The following is a 22946-nucleotide window of genomic DNA, read 5'->3' as shown; positions in this document are numbered from 1 at the left end:
GCCCTGCCAGCTCTGCACCCCAACACACCTCCTCACCTGGGGCAGCTTTCCCTGCCCTCACTCTCTCCTCCCAGCCAGGCCAAGCCCGAACTGACCCCTCACCTCACCAAACGCGATGCTGTAATACCAGCACGGCAAGCGGCTACTGCCGAGCACAGACCCAAACTGCCCATTTGTGAGAATCCCCAGGTTTGGTGCTGCCAGAGGCTGGCTGAGGGGTGGAATGGGGTGATTGGCTTTTAAGGGGCAGAATCACTGATTTTTCCATCCTTGATCAGCCCTATACTCGATGTATAGACTTGTTTTTGGAGGGATGTGGGCTCCTTAAAGATTCTGATCAATGCAAGAACAGAAGAATCCAGTCATGAATGTTTTATTTTAATAAGTCACAATTTTAAATTAAGAATATTGCTCCTTGTTTTCCTCCTAAGGATTACAGAAGTGCTTGGAAATGATCTAGAGTTCAAAATATCTTCCAATGACATTTTTTCTGTGTGTTCCTTTATTTGTAAAATAAGAAGTAAATAACTTATCTGATCTTTCTGCCAACAACACCAGAAGAGAAACATTCTCCTGCTAATTTGTTTGTTTTTATCTTCCTGTAGTTTCTACAGAAACCAATGTCACCTGTGATCTATCTCTGTTCTAAACTCTTGTGGCAGTCTGTTTTGCATTTTTTGCCATAACCTTCCACACAAAATTGATCTGTCATGAATAATAGAAGTGCCACCACATTATATAACTCCATTTCATAACATGTGATTCTATATCAAGAATGTTGGCTTTCTAAAAAATCCATACCGTTTTAAAATGGCAAACCCTTGAAAACATTTTCAACCTGGATTTTGAGTGCTGCATAAGCCATTGCAAAACTTCTGATTAACTAAATGGACAAGAAATGTGGGTCCACACCAATGGGGAAATGGTGAAATGCAGGAAAAAAAAACAAAACAAAACAAACCATCAAACAAGCCTGTGCAGGAAACAACAACAGGTAACATATAGAAAAAGAAAGCAAGAACATTCCACAAACTTCTAATGAGAAACACCTTTACAATCATGCACTTAGATTATGTAAAGTAGCTCTAATTATTGATCTCAGTTACGTACCATGTAATTTTCAATTTTACCTACTTTGTAAGTACTGCTTCATAAAGAGGAAGTAGAGTAGAAGCTATTTTAAGTCTAACTATTTTAGGGGAGGAAAGACAGAGAGAATGAACATCTGAAGTAAGCTGTCAGGTTCTGCATGCTTAAAAATAACTGTGGGCCAAATTCTCCACTCATCACATGCTGTAGAACTTTGTTCTTTCTACACATCCCATTTCGTTAACTCTGCACTAATCGTGAGCCATCCATTGAATAAATGACTTTGGACTCAAGCATTGAAATTCCATTTCAGGTGATGCCAAAATGTCTATCCTGAAAGCCTTTATTCAAATATAATTTAATCTTTATAGTAGCTTCTTTGAGGAGAGATGTGGGTAGGATGCGCCTGTTCCACAGCCTTGCCTTAACTGCACATTTATTTTTGCATGAGGGAATTCCAAGCTGCACTTGCCTCCTGCTGGGAAATTCCTAATCCTGTGTAAACATCTTTCTCCCAGGGTCAGATTTTTCCTTCTGTAAGTATCCCAAATGCACCATGATTGGGATGGGACAAGGGAAAGGGGACTGCTCATCCTTCCCTTTAAAAACAAATTCAAGAGCAAGATCTGAGAGGTTCACAGGATCAGAGCTGCTGGGAAAATCCAGAGAGCAGGAATCCCACTGCACAATCCGCACCAGATCACAGCTGCAGTCCATGTCTAGCCTGTCTTCCTGATCCCAGTAACCTCAATTTCTTTCCCCCACAATTGTCTACAGAGCATCCTTCCAGAAGATGTGCAGCTGAGTATATTCTGGCAGGAGGAATTGATCATGGTTAGTCTGTTAAACTACTAAAGAGTGACGAGGCTCACTCTTCCTTTTCCTCTTCTAATTGCTTTTTTTAGAAGAAGAAAAATAAAGCAAGAAAAGGAGAGAGAAACCTGTTTGGTTATCTGAGAAGAGGCCCCTACCTCAGGAGGAGTTTCCAAGCTCTGGATAATACATTGCATGGAGCCCCTCTACAACTGAAGAAAATTACTGAAAACTCACTCCTTCTGCCATTTTTCTCTTTAAAGAGCTGGGCTTGGCATGTTGTCTGCTCCAGAGCCCGTTCTGAAGCAGCACCATACTTCTCCCATGAAATATCAGGGAGCCCGAGACATTTCAGCTACTCTGGAGCGCCTTCCTACTTCTAGTCCTGAGCTGAGAAAAGCTGCACCAGTGTTTGTGCAAATCAGGCTAATCACTGCAAACACATGTTGATTCTGCAGGTTCTAGTTAGCACAGACATGACAGGAAAAGCTTTAAGTGGCATAGTAGGAGATGAATGTTCAGCTTAAAAATTTTGTTTTACTGTTTCTTGACAATTTTCTTTTATAACATCAACAACCCTACTCCAAAGCAAACACAAGTTTTACTTCTCCTGTGCAATGCAGAAGCAGCTGGTCTGTGTTTCTTTGATGAGCTCTCACCACCCCTGGACCTCTAACCCTTTCTGCCTGTTTTCCTTCTCTGCAGCAATCAGAGGAAGATGGTTTTCAGCAGCCCGGTTACTCAGCCCCAGGGCTCACCTCCCGACTTCTCTCACTGCATGGGCAACCTCTGCCATCTGAATATTCCCATACACAGTTTTGAACTCAATTTCACCATGCACTTACCACATCTATTCTTACAGGTCAGGCATAGAAAAACTACCAACCTCCCTCCTCACAGCAGGCAGTACTGTGTTCAGTCCCAGGAATCACACATGTGAATTATGCATACCAATGGGCATGTATTTTGGCACAGCAGTTTAAAAAGTCGAAGAAAGCATATAGAGCCTAAGGTCATTGCTGTTGTAAAGCAAGCTTCAAAGATACCCATCAAAAGTCACAGAATAAACAGCAATGGAACTTGTCCTGCCTAAAGAAAAATGAAAGAACAATGATTAATATGTTGTAATGGACCTTTTCATCCTTATCGCTTCCAGACTGTGGAATGTTATTTCTGGCACAGAGATTCTTGGTCAAGTATGAAGAGTCATCGATTGGATAAAGTGCTTGATTTAGCCCATTTTTATTCTATTACAGAATGACAGAAAGAGGTTTTAGACAGGAATAAAATCAATAGGGGGAAAAAGTAGAACTTGGCAAAATAGCTGTAGCTGGAAATGAAAATTATATATTTGTAGTGTTGAATTTTAGGGTAAGGATTAATTTAAAAAAGAACTAGAAATCTACTGTCAGGCATCAAATAAGTATGACCAACAATATATTAGTTTTTTAAAAGTGTCTTTTATCCTTATCCTCCCTCAAAAAATAGCTTTGCAAACTGGTGCAAGCAGCTTTGATTTGGACTGTCATACGATGGTTCCTTCAGTGAAGTGCAAGAGGCAGAATCTCTGCTGGTCACCCCATTCATATTCTCACTATGAGACCTGGGTCCCATGAGACCCAGCAGGTCTGCACTGCTCTCCTCCCTTCCCAGACAACAGGACATGGTACATACCCCTCCACAGATGGAATGTGGAGAGGAGATTATCTTGACCACAGAACTGGTAGAAAAGAGGGACAAGACAGGGAAGAGTTTCCCTTTATGTGTGCAAAAAATCACAGTAACACTCAACAGGCTGAAGCCACATTTCTGGTCGTACATCTGAGGTTGAGAATATTCTCTTCCTCTTCAAAGGTTATTCATTGTTATTAATGTGAAATAATATTACAAGGTCCAGGTCAGATTTAGGGCCCCATAAAGCTATACACTCCACATATTATACCTTCAGTGGCTTTAAATGTTCAAAATGTATTTTCTAAGGAAATTAAATTAGAGCAGCGGTAGAAGTGCAACGTTAACAGTTGCAATACTCTAGGATACTTCTCACTATAATTTATTAAACAAAAACTCTCTATGAAACGTGTTGTATCCCAAGTACTACTAATCTACACAGAGTTAACTGGCTGCCCTCTGGTGCACAACACATTACAAATGTTTCTTGAGGCAGGATTTAAAGGTGGAGATGATTCTGCCTTTTCAGATCACCAGAGGAAAGGCATTCCTTTTGGCATGGACAGATCGGCAAGAACCAAGTTAACTGGATATTCCTCCCACTGAAATACATGATGGGAGGATATGATCTCACCTAGAGCACCAGAAAGCAGCCTGTCTTTAGAGAAAAGATAAGAGCAGTAAAAGTAATGTATTTCTACTAAAGGAAGAATCATAGCCTGGTTATGGTGACTAGGTTGCCATGGTCCCCGTGGCAGGCAGGGTTCACCGTCAAAGGAACCATCCTGCTTTGCCCCTGCAGCTTCTCCCTACTAAATGTGGGTGGTAAAACTGCACTGTGACCTCTGCAGGTTTTTCTCCCAGCACTCCCGGATGGGGGCTTTCTCCTACTCGTCTTCCCCAGCCTTGCACAGCCAACTGGGGCTGTAATGCTTTGGCACAGAACCAGCAAGGTAAACACTCTGCCAAACGTCAAGATCCTCAGAAAGAGTCAACACAGGCTTATTCTTCCTTCAGTTCTGTGATCAGAACTTCCACAGGGAGACTGATAAGGCAAGCGGACTGTTATTGTTAAATACAGCAAGTACACAAGGGGTAGATTAATCTCCACTTTACTCCAGGGTAACTGATAGCCTGAGTCAAGTTAGAGAGATAGCAAAATGAGTTTCTTTCTTTGCTTAATGTTACATTAAGTTTCTTGTTCATCAGAACAGGAATGCAGCTCACAGGGGAAAAACCTACTTATGAATAACTTAAGGAAGGGGATATATGACAAGTGGTAAACTCACAGGAAAGGGTGGAGAGCACAAATATCCCATCCATGGAAGACAGGAAGGTTTCTAGTGAATGCACGAAAAATTACTCGAAACTGGAACCACTCTGAAGCAGAGACATATTTGAAAGTCACAAAGAACTGCTTTTGCCCTTTCTTCCATGCTGCACCTTGAAGCACTGAGAACATTTCATTTTCCTCCATCTAGTTGTCTCCATTAATTGAATTTCTCCATAATCACAGTCCTCTGTCCTGAGAGCTCACTGGACAACCTTTTGCCCCCAGGCACTTCCCTGGGTGACAGAGGACAGCTTAGAGGAGCCCTGCAGGTCCTCATAGGTGCAGGTGAGCAGGGTTCAGTCCCAGCTCTTTGCATGACAAAGCTGTGGCCCTAGGATGCCATGGCTTGGTCTCTTTCAAACGCATTTGTTAGTGATTTTCTGCCAACCTCTTCTTCCCTACACTTCTCCTTCCAAGCTTTTGCAGCCTCTGTCCTCCAGCCATCCTTTACAGGAGGTCTGGGAGCCCTGAAGGTGACAGTTTGCCCTGCCCCAGAAACTCCACAGGTAAATACCACCACTTTTTTCTGAGGGCAAGTAAGAGTCCATATCATGGCTCTTTTCATTGTGCGCCAAGGCCAGAGCCAAGGACAAACTGCTTCTTTGTAAAATGGAGACCCAGGGGAGAGGGGGGAGAGGGTAAGTCAAGCTCTTATTGAAGTCAATGAGCAGGATCAAACCACTAATCTGGGTAAACAAAATACAGAAAATGACATTGATTGCAGATTGGCCTTAACAATGAATAATTGTGCTTTGATGTGCACATAAATGTGATAAAAATCAAGGCAATATATTCAAAACAAAATAAAAGAAAAAATACAAAGGGATATTTTACAACTAGGCTCCATTACCATCTATCCTAACAAGATTAAGTAGTAATTGCTGTGTCAAGAAAAAATATAGTGCGTTCAGTGAACGAAAGATCATGATAGGATCCCATTTTATTACAGGCTCAGATCTAGCTGGAGAGTGGTGATGGGTTTTTTCCAACATTGCTCTAACAATTTTTTAAAAAAAATTTTTATTTTCATTAGTATCAAAGACCCTTCTCTGGAGATATAATTCTTAACACAAAAAAAGCGTTCCTTTATAAACGTAACTATAAGCCCTGCTGAAGCTAGCAGCAGGCACTTCATCCCTTCACTTTAGTATAAAAGTACCTTGAAATCAGCAGTGGTTTTCAGCAAGCTTTTCCAGCTTCTTTTCTTTCTGAGGATGCAAGGTTTCTAGTAGTGATTTTGTTGTTGTTGTTGTTGGTTTTGGTTCGTTGGTTTTTGTTTTTAAGATATTGCACTTGGTCATCTCAAAGTGCAAATTTCAGTACCACCTAACATTAATAAACATAATAGTTTGCTAAAGTTATTTGAACTTGCATTGCCCTGAATGTGATACAGGTTTGTTTAGGCTCACAGGCTTCATGGAGTCTTTAAGAACCAGACACCAATATCACACTAGAATGCAACAAAAACTAAGAAATTACACTTTCAAGGTGTCTTTGAAAGTTTCTGGCTTAATACTTTCTTGGACCTATAGGTTGAGTAGAAGGTGAACAAAGCACAACAGTTGAACTGATGCATTTTCTAAAGTGACAGTATACTGGATTTCTTTTTTATAACATTTCATTGCATTAAAATAAAAATAGCAAGTATAGAATTAAATAGCAGGTAGAACAAATTCACATTTCCTCCTTGATCTCTTTGTTACTGAAATCCTTTAGGCAGGGGAAAAAATAAATTGTGACTCTCTGAGACACTTCCATGTAAAATAATCTATTCCACAGAAGGTTTGATGATAATATTAACAAGTGGTGACGTTACTTAAATCAGTAAAGTGAATGCATTTTGACACTAATGGAACGCTCTCTCTTGAACATGGTGATGGACACTAGTTGTAAAGCTCACCTTAAGACACATTCTAACAGCCCATTTGTTATGTCAATACAGTGTCAGCCAATGCAAATGTGGAACATGTTTCTACCATAGCTGGTTTCAGGCAGCAGGAGCAGTTTGGAACAGAAAGACCTGAGGAAAATATAGAGTGTTGAGCTGGTACAAAAGAGGAAACGCAGTTTAGGTTTGGCCCTCCTTGTTTAAGGGATGAAAGCTTCAGTGGCAAAGGCAAATAGAAGAGGAAAGAAGCAGAGACTGCTTCTTTTGTTCTACTGGGTCAGCTGGCACTGATGAACTCACCTCCCTCCCATTGTTCTGCTGGCTGCCCCTAAACAACAGTATTTGACAAATTATGTCAGCAAGTCAAATCTCATGCCTCATGCGTGAGGCTCCATCATTTGATCCAGTACAGCTGCTGCAGGTTGTGTTCCCATCTGCTCCCTGCTAAGGCTTCATGAGACAACAGGCTCTTCGTGGGCAGAAGCACCACTCTGCCAAGAGCCACCACGTCTCACAGTCGTGAATACTGGCACTTCTGGGCTATGAAATGCCAAATAAAAGAAAACCAGTCTCCTTATTTCTCATTGTGGTCCCTTCCTCATTGTGTGACCATGCCTGGTGTGTTGTGGGAACACACCTGTGGAATTTTCCCCTCTGGGAAAAATAAGTATGAGTGGTCTGCCTCACTGTACCAACATCCCTTTCAGGAGGTGTTGCATTAGCAGTGCTCCTTCTCATTCCATTAAAAAGCAAGACTTACAAACTGCTAAATTCACTCATCCCAGACTGCAATGGAACAACAACAGGCAAGATAAACAGATTATAATGGTGTCCTAAGAGCAACTTAAACCACAACAAACGAAAACAACTTGTCGCTTATTTGTTTTAAGGTAGATATCACAGACAGACTGAAGAGACAATGCACCTCCAGTCTACAGTATGGTACAAGGTGAGTGAAATAGAGCTACCTGCCATAGTTGACCCAACCAAGAACTGTAAATTGTTTGGGAAACGGGAAACAAAACACCTTAAAGATTCAGGGTCATGACAATGACTGTAACAAAATAATGTATGTTTTCTGTTATCCTAAATATTCTTATTGCTTATATACTTTTCACTAAGACACTTACATGATTTTCTATTTTTATGCACTGGTAATTGGAGTTTATGATTTACATATTACAGTGCAGTAGAATCCAATTATAGCAAATCTACAGAGAGATTGTATTTATTTCAGGAGAAGATACTGAGGAACCATGTCAACACATAGCAACATAATGACCTGCTCACTTTCTGGCTTTCATGCAAAACATTGTCATGATTAGGTTTCAGACACTGCACGAGGATACTTAAGGATAAGCTATAAAACCATTCCACATCTGTATTTGTTTTATTAGCAGAAACATTCCTGGGAAAACCAGGAAAGCAAATACTGATCCAGCTGCTAATTCTGGATAACTCTTTTATGTCACTAACTGCATTACCAAACACTACTTCTTGTAACCCTTTCTCCATCTCCTCCTTTCTCCATTAAATATACATTTCTTGTCATTTTCTCTATCAGTGCTGAAGTATAATTATAACTAATATTAATTGCATAGGTTTTGCATGTAAACTGAGTTATGGAGAAGATAGTTTGTCTTTGGTAGATTGACAGACAATATGTAATAAGAGAATGAATAAAAAAATAGAGAGTTCATATACCTTCTGGGACTGGCCAGGATGGAAAATAGTAAAATATTTTTATTTTTTTTTTTACAGATAACCATTCAGTTTATTGATAAAATTATCACAAGTGACAATCATCTTGATCTTAGTGGAGCTGCTCATATGCAATTGGCGCTCCATACCACAGCTATTACTAGTGCTCATCAAATCTCAGACCCAAAACTCTGTTTCTCACTGGACCAGTAACCGCAAGTCACCCTGCGTGAATAATGTTATGCAGGTATATTCAATGGGACTATTAAGTCTGCTCTGAATTAAGATATGCTTAGCTGATTTTCTGATGGACTTTGTGTAAACTGAGATTACCAAAGCCACTCAGAAAACGTGGGGATGCAACACCTTTAATTCATTTCAGGCTAATGACCTGAATATTTCAAATCTTTCATTCCCCATGTACCTGCTGTCTTCAGGAAAATATTTTCATATGCTACTGTTACATTTTTACATCTCTCTCATCCTTCCACAAAAAAAAAAAAAAGCTGGGATGATTGTTCTTTTGTCAGTCATTGTAACAAGCTTATGCTTGATTAATTAATAACCCCAGTAAAGGGTAATCAAGGAAGCATGCTACTCCCCCTCTTCTATTTGAAAATTGCAGTTCAGCATCGACTGACTGCAAAGCCAGATTGAACAATGACACTTTGAAGTCAATAACTGTCTGTGCTCTATTCCAGGGTAGCAAAATTAATCATGCTACTCCTAAAAGCTCTGTTGTATCTTTAAAGTACCAGAAAACATATAGTATTGTGAGAAAAATGAGTGCTGTTTCTCTGTCTCTGCCTTTCAGCATCCTGATAAAATTAAGGTCCTGTAGCAAAAGTGGCAAGGGAGCGCCTGTGGCAGGATTCACTAGAACTCATGAACAGCTGTGTGCACTCCCACTTCATGTACTTTTCCCACTAAAACTGTGCATAACTGAAAGTGATGCAAATAGCAATAAAGCTTGCATTCAGGGAGACTGTCATGTCTTCATAGACAGATATATCTTCCTCCCTGAGACTGATGAGGAATGACTATAAAATACAAATCTGATTCATTTCTATTACAAAAAAAAAAAAAAAAAAATCAAACCTGATGCTGCCAGCTAACCATTAACTGAAAAATAATGAGGGCTAATGAAATAGCAAGAGTCCAGATCTTTCAGTGCTCAGACAGGTCTCTTAAGGGAACTGAAAATGAATTAGCCTGAGTTTGACAGCAGAAAAAAAAAGGCACCTAAGACACTGGAAGGTGGGGATGAGGCTGTCAGAGAAGGAATAGAGAACAGATTGACAGACAGCCTTATATGAAAAAAAGGGTAATTTAGGGGTTAGAGAATAACTCAGAATAATGTTATAATAGTTAGAATTAATTTTAGAAAAGTAGCACTAAGCAGGCTTTTTTAATTCCAGCATTAGGACTACTCAGTAGCCCCATATCACCATGAAGAGGGTCAGAACAGATTATCGTAATGGTCCCTTCTGGCCTGGAAATCTATGGCTTTATTAAAACCAGCCAGACTATACACTGCTGCAATTCTGTGTTCCCATGTAAGTCAGTAAGGATTCTTCCTTTTCTGTGTTACATAAAGCTCATCCTACAGCGTTGTTAATACCCCACTCCATCTATTTGCTGGTACAAACGTAACACAATGGTCTAAACAGCTGAGCTTGGGCCTCTCAGCTGCTTAAAATAAAGGTCCAGCAAAGAGTATGGAAACTGATACAAGGATCTGTGGGCTATAAGCACTTAACCACAGGATCCTCTGACAGTAGCCCTGCTTTGAGTAGGGGATTGAACTAGATGAGATCCAGAGGTCACTTGCACCTGCATTTTTCTAAATATCTCGACCAACATCTCAGCACAGGAGCAGATAAATGAAACATCATGCTTCTCTATTTCACGTGAAAGTGGTCTCACTCCCCACAGTCTTGCTTCTACAATTATTCAAAACTGATCCAACCTGAACAGTTAAGGACCTATCCCACAGGCAAAGTCTGGTCAAGATCCAAGAGCAGACAGAGCAGCATGCCAGTCCCCCAGAAGGTGTCCCTTCCACTAGTCACATTCAGAGCATGTCTAAGGAATGAAGCCATCACAAAACTTATCTGTAATGGTTTTGTTTTGCAAACAAAAGTGGTCAGAGGGGAGGTAGTGTTACTGTCATCTGCAGTTTATACATCAGATGAGTGGTTAGAGGGCTTGCAGGACTTGAATATTAAGCCAAGACCTCCCACTTCCAAGGAGAGCACCGTAATCCCTGAACAACAGTCTGAGAAAGCTTCATTCCCACCCCAGAGGTTGTGGGACAATGCAGAAGAGATGGTGCAGTTCGTGGTGTCAGACGACATGCAGGATGTAGCAGGGTCCTGTTATCAGGGCCCTCAATTACTTAGGGCAGAATCACATTTTGGTGCTTGGACTTGAATGGTGGGTGCAGAGGAAACAGGAACTGGGGCCAGGACACATGAAAAAACAATTCTGGTTGTTCTGGCTCTATAAGATGTCTCATAAATCTCTGTCATTTCTAAAAGTCTGTCATTTCTAAGATATCTGACTCTAGGCAGGACAGCAAAACTCCAACAAACAGAAAAAGAAAGGATTGTAAGTCTACCTAACACGAAAAACACTAGGCAGCACCAGGTACTCTGGTGAGAGCAGGCTCTGTTTTAGATGGAGGTGCATGCAAGGAGGCATACACGTTCAAATTAACAGATCCTCATTAGCACAGAGAAGCTGTTTCAGAACAGATTGAGGCCTTGGAAGGATTGGCTCAGTACCTTCCAAGAGAAATAAATGGAGTACCAAACAACACAATGCATACAAATCTCTTGGATGAGACCCGAGAAGACTAAGAAAGGCAGGTCCTTTCAGCTTAACCTCTTCCTGTATTTTTGATAAGCAAAGAATATTACATTCTTGTGTTTGGTTAGTAAAACATCCTCTGTCACTAATGGGGCTCATTCATGACTTTTTTAGTGCCTACAAGGCTCTGCTTTTCAATGATGGGTATAGCATTTGCTCATAAAATACCTTACAGTCAGTTTTATTAAGAAATGATGCAGATACACAAGGCTACTCCTTGTTTATCGTGCACGCCCCCATCCAAACCTATCGGCATCTGAGTCTGTGAATTCCTTGGGAACAGCTGGGATCACTGAACAAAGCTCAGAAACCCTCTTGCAGCATACAGGGAGCAAAGAAGAAAACTGAGTAGGTGTAACCTTCTTTCAGAATTACTGCCCCGCATTATGGCTATTTCAGTAACTCCTTCACCCGTGGCAGTTTCATGCTTATTAGAAAGGTCATGCCAGTAAGCTCAACACCTTTTATTCAGATTCATAGGTCAAGATGTCTTAGCTAATTGAGAGTCTGCCTGGATAATCTGCTTGAGTACTTTATTATGATTTTGTATAAAGCTATCAGATGTTGCTCCTGCAGAAGAAGATTATTGCATAAAAAACTGAAATAAAAACCTAACTGTTCTGTTTAAGCACTTAGACACCTGCATGAGATTGCTATTGTATTTCCAATAGTTCTTGGAATTAGCTGATACTGCCATACCCTCTACTTGGGAGGTTCCAGCTGAGAGCCAGTGGGTATCCCATCTTGGCATGCACTGTGTTTCCAAGGTCCAAATGTACAAGTGGAAAAAGCTCTCCCCAACATGTGTTCCACTAAACTGGCAAGGTGATTTCAGTTTTTGGTCTCTTCTCAACACAAAAAACCCGATGATTTTTACAGAAAGACAAGACAGAGCAGATGACGGCACACAATTTGCCCTGTCCACACGGTGCTCTTAAGAGAGGTGCAGAAGGAGGGTGGAAGCATTACAGTCATCCAGACATGGGGCTGTTAGGACCAGCATGTTTTCTAGAAACCATCACTTGCTATTTGTGCAATGCACTCAGTGCCTTCTCTACAAGGCTTGCAATAATTTCTGGAGCTGACAAGTTTGGGATGCATGGTGTATGAAAAAAAGCAGGGAAAGAAAAATGGAAGATAAGATGCAAAAGGCTTAGGTTATCCTTGGTTTGAAGAAACAGTAGAAATTTCTATGATATCTTGCATTCTCAGTCCCTGAAATTAAGGCTTGCAATCTTTTATTTGTCATCGTACCTGGCACACAAAAACAGCAATTACTTTTAAGAGCATAAACTTGAATAGCAGCATCAGAGAAAGAGCAACATCTTGGGGTTTCCAAAGCTCCTCTGAAGGAAGGACCTGAAGTACAAGCCAGCTCATGCAGATGAGATGGACTGGCTTTCCCCAGAAGTGCTCTCTGCAGGGAATATCTACACACAGGTACAGAACAGGCACCCCTGAGCTATTACTTCTCCTCCTCCCTGTTCCCCTCTTTTTGGAGTACAGCCATGTCTTGCCCTTTCCAAGAGAGTTTGCAGGATGCCAGTACAGACTCACAACAGTATTTCAGCCAGAATAGCACGTATGGCAGATTTAAAATTCATTGCCAGAAGAAGGAAAAATGCAAAAAAACAGGATTATTCCAAGTTAGTAATTTTGCTTCGTGGGTACAATTACTAATCACTGGGGGAGGCAGAGAACAGAATGAAAGAAAATCAGTTATTATCAGCCTGCAACGTGTGGGCAGTTTCCACCTTCACAACCAGAGGGTGGCTATGCCAATACCTGGTCTGGCATTTGAGTCAGCTGATACACAGTCTGAGGTTAAAAAATGTCAGCATCTGTACGTAAGCAATTCTCCTCTTCACCCTTGGCTGGGCATTCCCAGCCCTGCACCATCCCCACAGCTGCCAGACTGCCACAGGTTTTGAAGCCCTTTGATGATGAAGTGCATGGCAAGATATTTTTAATCCAGATCATTCCCTTACCTGGTTCACCAGACAGCCCTGTAAACAGTAACATCAGTACAATCAAGGGGGATAAATAAGACAACTAAATTATTATTCTGAGGGAAACAAACAAGCAAAAACCAGTTACCAAGGAATAACTCTAGTTTCATGTGAGATAATTGCTGCCCAAATTTTTGATAAAATGTTTATGTTGAAATTTTTTAATGAATACTAAAGAAGTCTCTCTATAACAGTTCCAGGTCATCACATTTGACATTATCACTGGGAAGCACACCCACCAAAACCAGAGTATGCATCTCCATAGCAAAACCACACTCAAGTTAGGGGGTAGTTCTGAGGTACTTGTTTTCCCTTTTAAAAATACCTTTGTTTTAATAGCAAGATAAAAGACTGTAAACAGTACAGCACAAATCTTCCATGCAGGAAAGAATCAATGCAAAATCTCAGGTAAAGTCTGCAAATAGCAGTTGCGTTCCTCAGAGGCAAGTCCTGCTTGCTTTTACACAACAGCCTTATTGACAAAAGCAGGATTTTTGCTGTGAGAAAAGGGGATTCCAGATCTTCATTTAGAATATCTATAATTAAGTTAGTAGCAAATTATATATTATTACAATTTTATTGTCTTTGTACGTATCTATCAATTACATTTATCCCTGATGGAATCTTACTTAGAGATTCCAATTTTCGGCAACCTCAAGCCATTTCAGTGCTCCCATTGACTCTAACAACAGCAGGACTGGGTTCATGTATAATTAGAGATAATAACACAACAGGGCCATGCTGGAAGTGGGAGCTGCATGTTTGTTCCTAGGCCAGACTCAGCAGGGAGAACCTGAAATGCACATGGAAGAAAGCTGCTTTCTTAAGGATACCAGGTGTTGCAAGTGATAAAATCTCAGGCAAACAGCACAGACTGACTGCCAGCCTTCAGGTGAAGGTATTATGGAACCAGTGGGCATCACAAGTGCACATGTGTGGACAGAATTAACTTGTTTTATACTACCACAATACTGAAATCATGGGGGACTCAAAAATGGACTTCCTGGAACTAAAGTGAGAGTCAGATGAGGACAAAGTAGAGAGCAGTTCTCTTTTTTTAACTGGAAAGGACTAATTCTAAAAATTAAACATATATATTTAGAGTAAAACCTCTTCATAAAATATTAATGTTTAAAAGAGTCTTCTGTGATCATTTCCACCAAATAAAAATATCAGAAAAAATGTTTCCACCGGAAACTATTTTGGAAACCTCATAAATAAAAATTAATTCACAGTACTTAATGTTTCAGCTTAAAATAAAAAGAGAGGAAATACTAATGAAGCAAGCTCTGGTCTACAGACAAAAGTACAAGCTTGCTAAAACAGTCTTTATGTATCTATCAAAAGTACATGTGTCTCGGTGCTAATTCCTGTTCTCTCTGCTAAAGGAACAAAAGCATGATTATTGTTAGAATTTATTTCTAAATAAAGATGAGTTGCTAGAGATGCAGGATGCCCAGCAAACCATGTTTCAGAAAATAATTCAAATTACTTGTTTTTTATTGCCTTTTTCCCCCTCTTAAGTTATCCTAGGCTGACAAAACATTTCCCAAGATAACTCTGGAATACAAGGTGATATTCAGTTAGATCTGAGTCCATCAGAGCTGCTGTCTGCCTCCACTGACTTTAGTAAAAGTGCTAACTAATGCGTAATTTAACCTTCACATACAAAGCAAGGTGTTTGCATTGCATAAACTCTGGAACAATGTTTAGGGATGGTGAGGATGATTTACAGTTAAATAAAACACCAGAGAACCCAAAGTGGTCTCCCCTTGGGGCATTACTGGGTAAGTAGATGTTTGATGGTTAGCAGTTGTACCCACAGATTCACTGGTCCCAGCTGGCTTTGTACAGTACACTTCAGACTAAGTTATTTTGAAAATGTCTCTGTTCCCTATGAGTAAAATCATCTGTCAATAGCATGAAAGAGTTCTTTTTTGTGTGCATTTGCATTGTTTAATTAACTTTCTTCAATATATACCACATTCCTCACGCTGTGAGATATATGGGAGGTAAATCAGTACAAGATGGCAGTTCTTTTTCTCTCCTGGAAAGGCAAATTGCTTCTCTCAATTACAGGTTTTCTTCCTCACTGGACCAATACACACAACTAAGAATTAACTTATTGCAGATGTAAACACCATTGTGCATTCCCGGTCGGTTCTCTGCCCAAATCCCAGGATTTTGGGCTTTGTCACCACCCAGGTACAGAAAGCAGAAGCCATTGTCTCTCCCCATCTAATCAAGGTAATAATTACAGGCAGTGGATCTGGAGCTAAGAAGAGGGAAAAGGCTTTTCAATCACTGCCTCTGCATTTCAATCGAAGCCCCATGCTGTACAACACTGGAGAACAAGGTGTAAATCAGCTTAAGAACATAGCTCTGCATTCAATGCGTTGTGGTTTACAGCTCCCAAATGACCTTCATCTATCTTCCTTAGCTGTAGAGGTGTATAATTGAACTAAAGAGAGGCTTGAATAATGAGGTTTAGAGTGGCAGCTCCGCTGCTGTTGCTTAATAGTGTACCAGCCTTGCACTTTGTTTTCTGATATGTAGCAAAATACTGTAGTGGGTCCAATTCTTCAGGGTGACACTTGGTGATAGTCCCTCTTAAAATAGAAAAGAGCAGGGGTTTTGCAGGCAAAAGAACTATAGATCTTTGGCAGCAACTAGATTCCCAAAAATACAATTATATGAACCGTTTTCTATTCAATATCTGTTCACAAAAGCTCAGAGAGACAAATTGCAACTGTCTGCCCTTCTTTCAGTCATGGAATCTTTCTATTTTTTTAACTTTTCATCTTTCTTGTGAAAGATTCCCCTCAGCTCAGAGCAGTACAGCCTGACACGTTCTAGCAAGATTTCTGTACTGGGACCTTGACAGAATGAGCAGACATGAAGTCAGTGAGAAAGGCCTTTTAAGCAACAGGCCCTTGTTTTCAGATGATGCTCTTCCTCGATTTATGGGTGCTGGAGCCATCCTTTCTTGCTGTTGGTGAGGTTAACATTAGAGGGCTTCAGTTTTTTTCAACCCTTCTAACTCCTCCTGATCACCAGTTCATTACTGATAACTACACTGGAAAAAAGGTCTAGCAGTCCAATAATCCTGGATCAATGCAAGATGTCTCCCCAGTCAAACGGCTGTTAAAAACAAATGTTCCTCTTGTGGTATTTTTGTTGATTTCATGGACACTAAAAGACTTAATCATGCATTTACAGCACCAATTAAGCAGTCAGGCTGCTAACTGCCTCCCTGTTACACCAACAGTACTTCCAAGTCAGTACATGATCTAACCCTGACTGAGGAACCCAGAGGAATCTGGAGCAGGGGGTCCAGACCTCACAGATGTGTCCCCAGAAGCAGCCAGTGTCCCCAGAAGCAGCCAGCACCCTCCGTGGACCATGGTGGGAGCAGGATGATGGAGGTGCCAGCTCTCAAGCCAGTGAGGAAGGCCACAGAACAGAAGGAGCATCAGATGCAGCAAATGACTTTGGTAGAGGCATCTTCCCTGGCTGAGGAAGCAAGTTACAACCTACTTTAGTCATGTTTACATCTTGTGAGGGGAAAAAACCCCACTCTTCAATCCCCAAATCAAATCTGCAAGACCCCAGGAAATGGGGACACCTCATGTCTGACATGCAATGTCAGACAGAAAAAATGACAACATGCACTGTCTCCAGGATTTTCATTTATTATTTTTCTCCCCTCCACTCCGACTGTTGTTTACTTGACAGGGAAGTCTATTCAGGGTTGCTGGGCTGGCATTGTTCTTTTGCAGTGTTCGCAGAGATCACAGGAGAGAAGCGCTGCCTTTGAGAGCCCCATAACTGATCTCTCAGAGAATCTGATATCTCACTGTTTCATCCACAGTGAGGCAAAGATGGTCTGGGAAAACAGCAAGACTAAGTCCTATTGTCCAGAATAGCACCAGGAGGCAAAAGTCATATGGGTTTTCTAATGCAGCAACATTTCCTAAAGTGAGAGCCATATACACTTCAGAAACAGTCACAAGAAAAATAAACCACCAACCATTTGGATATTCCATGCAAATATCTGCCAAGCAAAATTGAACTTCAAAACTGAAATAGATTTAATATATAAATGACCTTGTCTGGCCTTGTAGAGGTCACTATTGCTTCCTAAAATGCACAGCTCTGAAAGGAAAAAAATTAGACTTGTCACATTCATGATTTTGCTGGCTCTAGCATTTCAAGTTGCCATTCTACCCCATGCTAAATACCTCCCAGAATATTAAGTGGTCATCATGCCTACATAACTTTATTGTACCTTGTAGAAGTAAGCTCCAGTTGGCTTCATTTGACTCATACATTAAACTGTTCTTTAAAATAAAATAGTGGCTCCAAAGCTTGCAGATGTATGAAGTTGTACTGTATGAAGCTGCAAGTGAAGTACTGTAATATGTAAATGTTTGGGAGATTAAGTAATAGTGAATTAAAGCCTTTAAGAGCAGTTTGATGTAAGTACTGACTTAAAAGAGTAGCTCTGATTATTTTAGTGGGCTTTTGTTTGCAAGTAAAGGTTGCCCAGTCTAGTCCTAAGTCTTATCTAAAACACAATTCTGAGCAAACTTCCCTCTTACTGAGGACCTGACTGACGTAACAGTTTTGTCAAGGCTGAATTTTTCCCCTTCAGAAAGGGCAGCATTTCCATGTTAAGTTTTAAATGCATTAAAGAAAGCTGAGAAAATACAGAAAGGCAAGAGTTACAGCTTCTGCTTCACTGTAAGGCACGTTGACCCATGCAGCAAATGTTGGTATCTCATTTGTGACATGAGATGTGGTTTTGCCACAAATCTGAAAAATCTGATTAGAGAGAAGGTGATGAAGGTGGTAATACTGTCCCTTGGGACTCTCGGCCTTTAAGTAAGTACAAGAAACCTGTCTAGAAAGAATAAGATAGGAAGCACTGGTGACTTTTTCAATTTCACACGTCCAGCACCTGCCTACTCTGGTTAAACAAAATACCGCACTCCAAGCGTGCTGGTCTCCTTGCACTTATTCTGGCTGATTCTCCTTTATAAGAAAGCATTACTGGATGTAATTTTTTAACACACTAACACTGGTGCATCTGCCTGGGAATGACAGAGAAACTGTCACTTTTCTTTTGGCTTATGTTACTGTAAAGCAGTGCAGAGGTAAACTTTATTTACCTTCAGATATCTGCTTGTGAGACAGATTATTCTCTCAGCTCTTCCCCTGAGAGTCTGCCACAGGACCCTTGACTCCAGCTCCGTGGAGTTACTTTGGGTGGACACCAGTTTACCAAAAGCACAAACTCTGCCTGTGGGCTGCTTCCCATCAGCCTACAGCCTGAGGAGAACTTCAAAGAAATGAACAGAATAAAACCTCCTGTCCCTTCCTTCATCACCAGCACCACTTGTGACGATAACCACCAGGCTCAGACACTGCAAATCTCACAGATCACAGTGAGTTTCTGAAGAGAAACTGTCCTCACAAAAACACTGGAAAGCTACTTGTAAGTTCAGGCACACAGGGCAAGAAACACATTTGAGTTTGCAGGACTGCACCTTGAACTCAAAAATAAGAGAGAAAGACTTTGGTATCACCACTCTCCCACACACACAAGGACCTCAGTAGTTTCCAGAATCCTGAGCATTGTAGATACTGAAATTACCCCAAATACAATGATACTGGAGAGGCTTGTGCTCTCTGGGATGACTACATTACCACCACTACCTTATTACTCATTAAGTTTTAGGACAGACCTTTAATTGGTCCAATTTACTACAGTTCTCTTGAACTCAGTGGGAAAAACTGAACAACTACAGAGGACATAATTCTTCTCTTTCCTGACAGAGGCAGGACACCCTGCACAGAGAATGTGAATCATGAAATGGGAAAACACTCCAAATTTGCAGAATCAAGGTGGATATTATATTGATTTGACTTTGGTCCTTGAAAAGTCTGTCCAGCTGCAACAGGATGCAGCAGCTCAGAGGATGTGCTGTGCCCCCAGCAAGAGGCTATTCTCTTTGCAGCCTGGCAGTAACGATCTTTAAGTCTTGATTATCAATACAGCACCCACATTCAACACTTCAGCTATACAGGTCACCTTAAGACAGGAGGGAAAGAGGGCTTGATTTCTAGCAGGCAACATCCGCTGACCACAGAAAGCAATTTTGCAGCTGTTGCAAGCTGCTCAGACCCGTGAAATCTCAATCAGCAGACTTGCTCTGGCTGGTAGACAGCTGGGTCACTGTCACAGACACACACATCTTGTTTAGTTGCACCTCACGTGAAGATTTTTCATTGTAGAAGTTGTTACCAGAGACTTGAGAAAGCTTTATATACCCACACATACATATTTCTTGCTTGCATGGGAAAAATACAGCAAGGGGAATTTTGGTTCCTGCTTTTCCCCTGGCACAAGCAGAGATACAGAGGACATGTCACTGCCCAATGAGGACATACAAGCAAAGATGTACAAAATAAATCTGGTCATCTATACAGACTGCAGCCAGGAACAGGAGGCAGCCCCATCAAACTGCTCTTTGTCACCCAGCTTACCCTTCTCCATTCTCACCTCCCGCATTGCATGTCACGGTGTGGTTCTCCTGAATGACTGAGCTGCTTTCTCTCAAACAGCCTGACCGTGACACACGAGCAACTCCTGCCTGCTCCCACCAGGCCCTATCAAGGAGAGGATGCCGGTGAGGTCTGTCACTACAGCTGCCCCTCTCCCAGCTTGCTCTTAAAAAGCCCACACCTACATTCATGTCTCCCTTGGCTCAGCGCTCACAGTAAGGCACAGAGGAGCATTACTCTTCCGACATCTCCCCCTCACTGGAAGAGCCACCAGGATCCAAACCCAAAGCTTCCTGCCTCCCTGCCAGCTGCACGCACTTTCCCTTGGTGAGCAATAGTGTCCCTTTGAGCAGTGTCATATCCCAGGGCTGCAGCCAGCCACCAGGGACTCCCTAGCACAGAGTAGTTCCCCTCTTTTTGCAGGGTGATCTCCATGTCTGAGCAGAACAGTTCAAACCACAGTAAAAGAGAATAAAACTTTATTATAAGCAGCCAATACTGTAATCAAAACCACCAAAATCTTGCCTCCTCTTCTGTGGAGAATCTTGTGATTCACTGCAAATAGCTACATGGGTTTGGGGCCACATGGGATAATGAGATCTAGTTATCTGAAATAATTAAAAACACCTCTCCCCTGCAAGGTCATCTATAAAAGAGTCACCACCATTTGGCAAATTGATCAAGCTTTGCCAAATGCTGAATGCAGGCAACTTGTCAGCAGGTCTGTCTGTTTGTTTTTGTGGGATGGAGACTCTGACTCAAGTAAGGAAGAAAACACAAAAGAATTGTTATATCTTTCCCTAGGAATGCTTTGAAATTGAGTGCCTTTTGGTGCCTTTTGGGCCTTTCCAAAGGCAAACAAGTTGCTCCTGAAAGGAAGTACCACAAGCACTCTCTGATGATTGTGTTTCAGCTGATTCCAGAGGCAGCATGAGCTACTCCAAAGGCAAGTGACACACAGCCCTCTCCATCCCCCCTTCACACCACACCCTTGGGCACCCAGAGGCCAAAGGGACACCATCCCACTCATTTCAGCACAGCGACCTCACAGCCAGAGCCATCAACTGAGTGGGTGCACTGGGTTCAACTCACACCACAGACTCACGACTTACGGGTGAATAATGTGCACAACAGGTATCTAGTCCTCTGAACATCCCAGGCTGATGGAAATGTGAGGAAAAGGCAGATGATTAGCTGACACTGTTAAAACCATACTCTGCAGCAGCAGATTGGGCAGGCCTGGTTAAGCTAATATTCTTTCAAAACTATTGTGTGGAGACTCACTGCAAAATGATTTATCTGGGAGATTACATAAGCAAACCACAAAAACAAAAGCAGCTAGAATGGTGCTATAAGATTAGGAAAATCTGATTTAGCAAGTCAGATCCTGAATTGCTGCTAAATTCAGAAATTCTACAATAGAATCTCCACAGTTTTACTTAAAATCTTTTCCTTGTTTGAAAAATCCACAGAAATAGAAAAGTCCTGTGTGCAAATTTCTCAGAGTTTCTACTTTCACTAAAACTTCTAAATAATGCTTGATTTCCAAATTACCTTCCCGTCTGGCAACATACTTTCAAATTGAAACCAAATTCCATGTGATCTTCTTGGAAAGAGCTACCATGCAAGCTAAAGCTGCTCTCAGCACTTGGTAGTGTCTTAAACTGTGCACTTAATTATAGAAAAGAGAAAAAAATGACTTTGCATAATGTAGGCGAGAGTCATATAGCTCTGCTTCTCATTCTAATTATAGAAAAAAATAGAGATCTGCATAGTTTAATTGTAGACGACACAGGGTCCTGATTGTGTTACTTGGGTATTAATCTGGACTAACTCTGTGCTAAATTGGCTGCCTGAAGTCGCTGTTTTCTAGCAACCCTCCCTCTTTTCCTCTTCCTGTAATTTGAAGACCTAAGCTATAACCTTGGAGCATCCACACACAGTTAAATATAATTTCTAAAGACAGAAAGGACTGAGAAGGGATTTAAATAATTATTGAGCCTAATTCTTCATTTCATCTCAGAGACACTGATCAATTTACTATTTTTTGAATGACTAATTACAGTTCCATGCCTAGAATTTACATAGCGCTCACAGACAGAACACTAAACCCCCCCAAAACATCCATAATCTTTAAATATTTTCTTATTTTCTTTAATGCAGGTTTTTTTCTGCAATCAGTTCCACTGAAATCTTCTGTTAAGCCCAGCAATGCACAAACAGGCCCTGCTGATGATATTTTCCCACCAACTAGTTTTAGTAAAGAGAGGACAGAGGAGTTCTCCAAAATCAACTGTGACCCATCTTTTCTCAGTGTAGATCAAGAGCAAGTCCCCCGGAATCAGAGGTACAAATTTCTAATTTATATGCTGGTACAAATTAGAAGAGTAAAGGTCAAAGATTATGAAAAGGTGAAAGTTATCAATTAACTCTCAGTGAGTGATTATTTGTACTACAGTAGTCCTTAGAGGCCAACGGAGACAGGCATTCCTTGTGATGAAAATCACACATTAAGAAAACTGACGATTCCAAGAGCTTAAATGAATTCACCATTATCAGGATTATGCTGTCTGAACTTCTATCACATTTAAACAGCAGCAGTTGTATGGCTTTGTTTACATTTTCTGAATATTTCCTCACTTTTTTTTTTTTTTAAATATGGACCATTGTCATTTCAGAAAATATTTGTCCTAGTTCCAGCGTGTCTGTGCCCCACCACACTCAAGCTCCCAGCAGGGTTGCGCAGACCTCAAACAAAACTATTTTGTCACATTTATCTATGAGCTTTCCAGCTGATGTTCACCCTGCCATAGGTAGCCTCTGTGACACAGCGTAAATCCATTTGCACCTTTGTTTTTCCTAAGAAATATTAAGATTCAGAGAGCAATGTCGTATTGTTATGAAAAGCAACATGTAATATAGCATTATCGTGGGAAGTCAGAGAGGGACACTCCTAACAGAGTATGAAAACAGCCTTCCTAGAATGTCACTCACATTTTTGATT

The sequence above is a fragment of the Columba livia genome, chromosome 9 (assembly GCF_036013475.1).
Source record: "Columba livia isolate bColLiv1 breed racing homer chromosome 9, bColLiv1.pat.W.v2, whole genome shotgun sequence".
Classification (NCBI taxonomy): Eukaryota; Metazoa; Chordata; class Aves; order Columbiformes; family Columbidae; genus Columba; species Columba livia.
Note: the sequence above shows the minus strand (reverse complement) of the source record.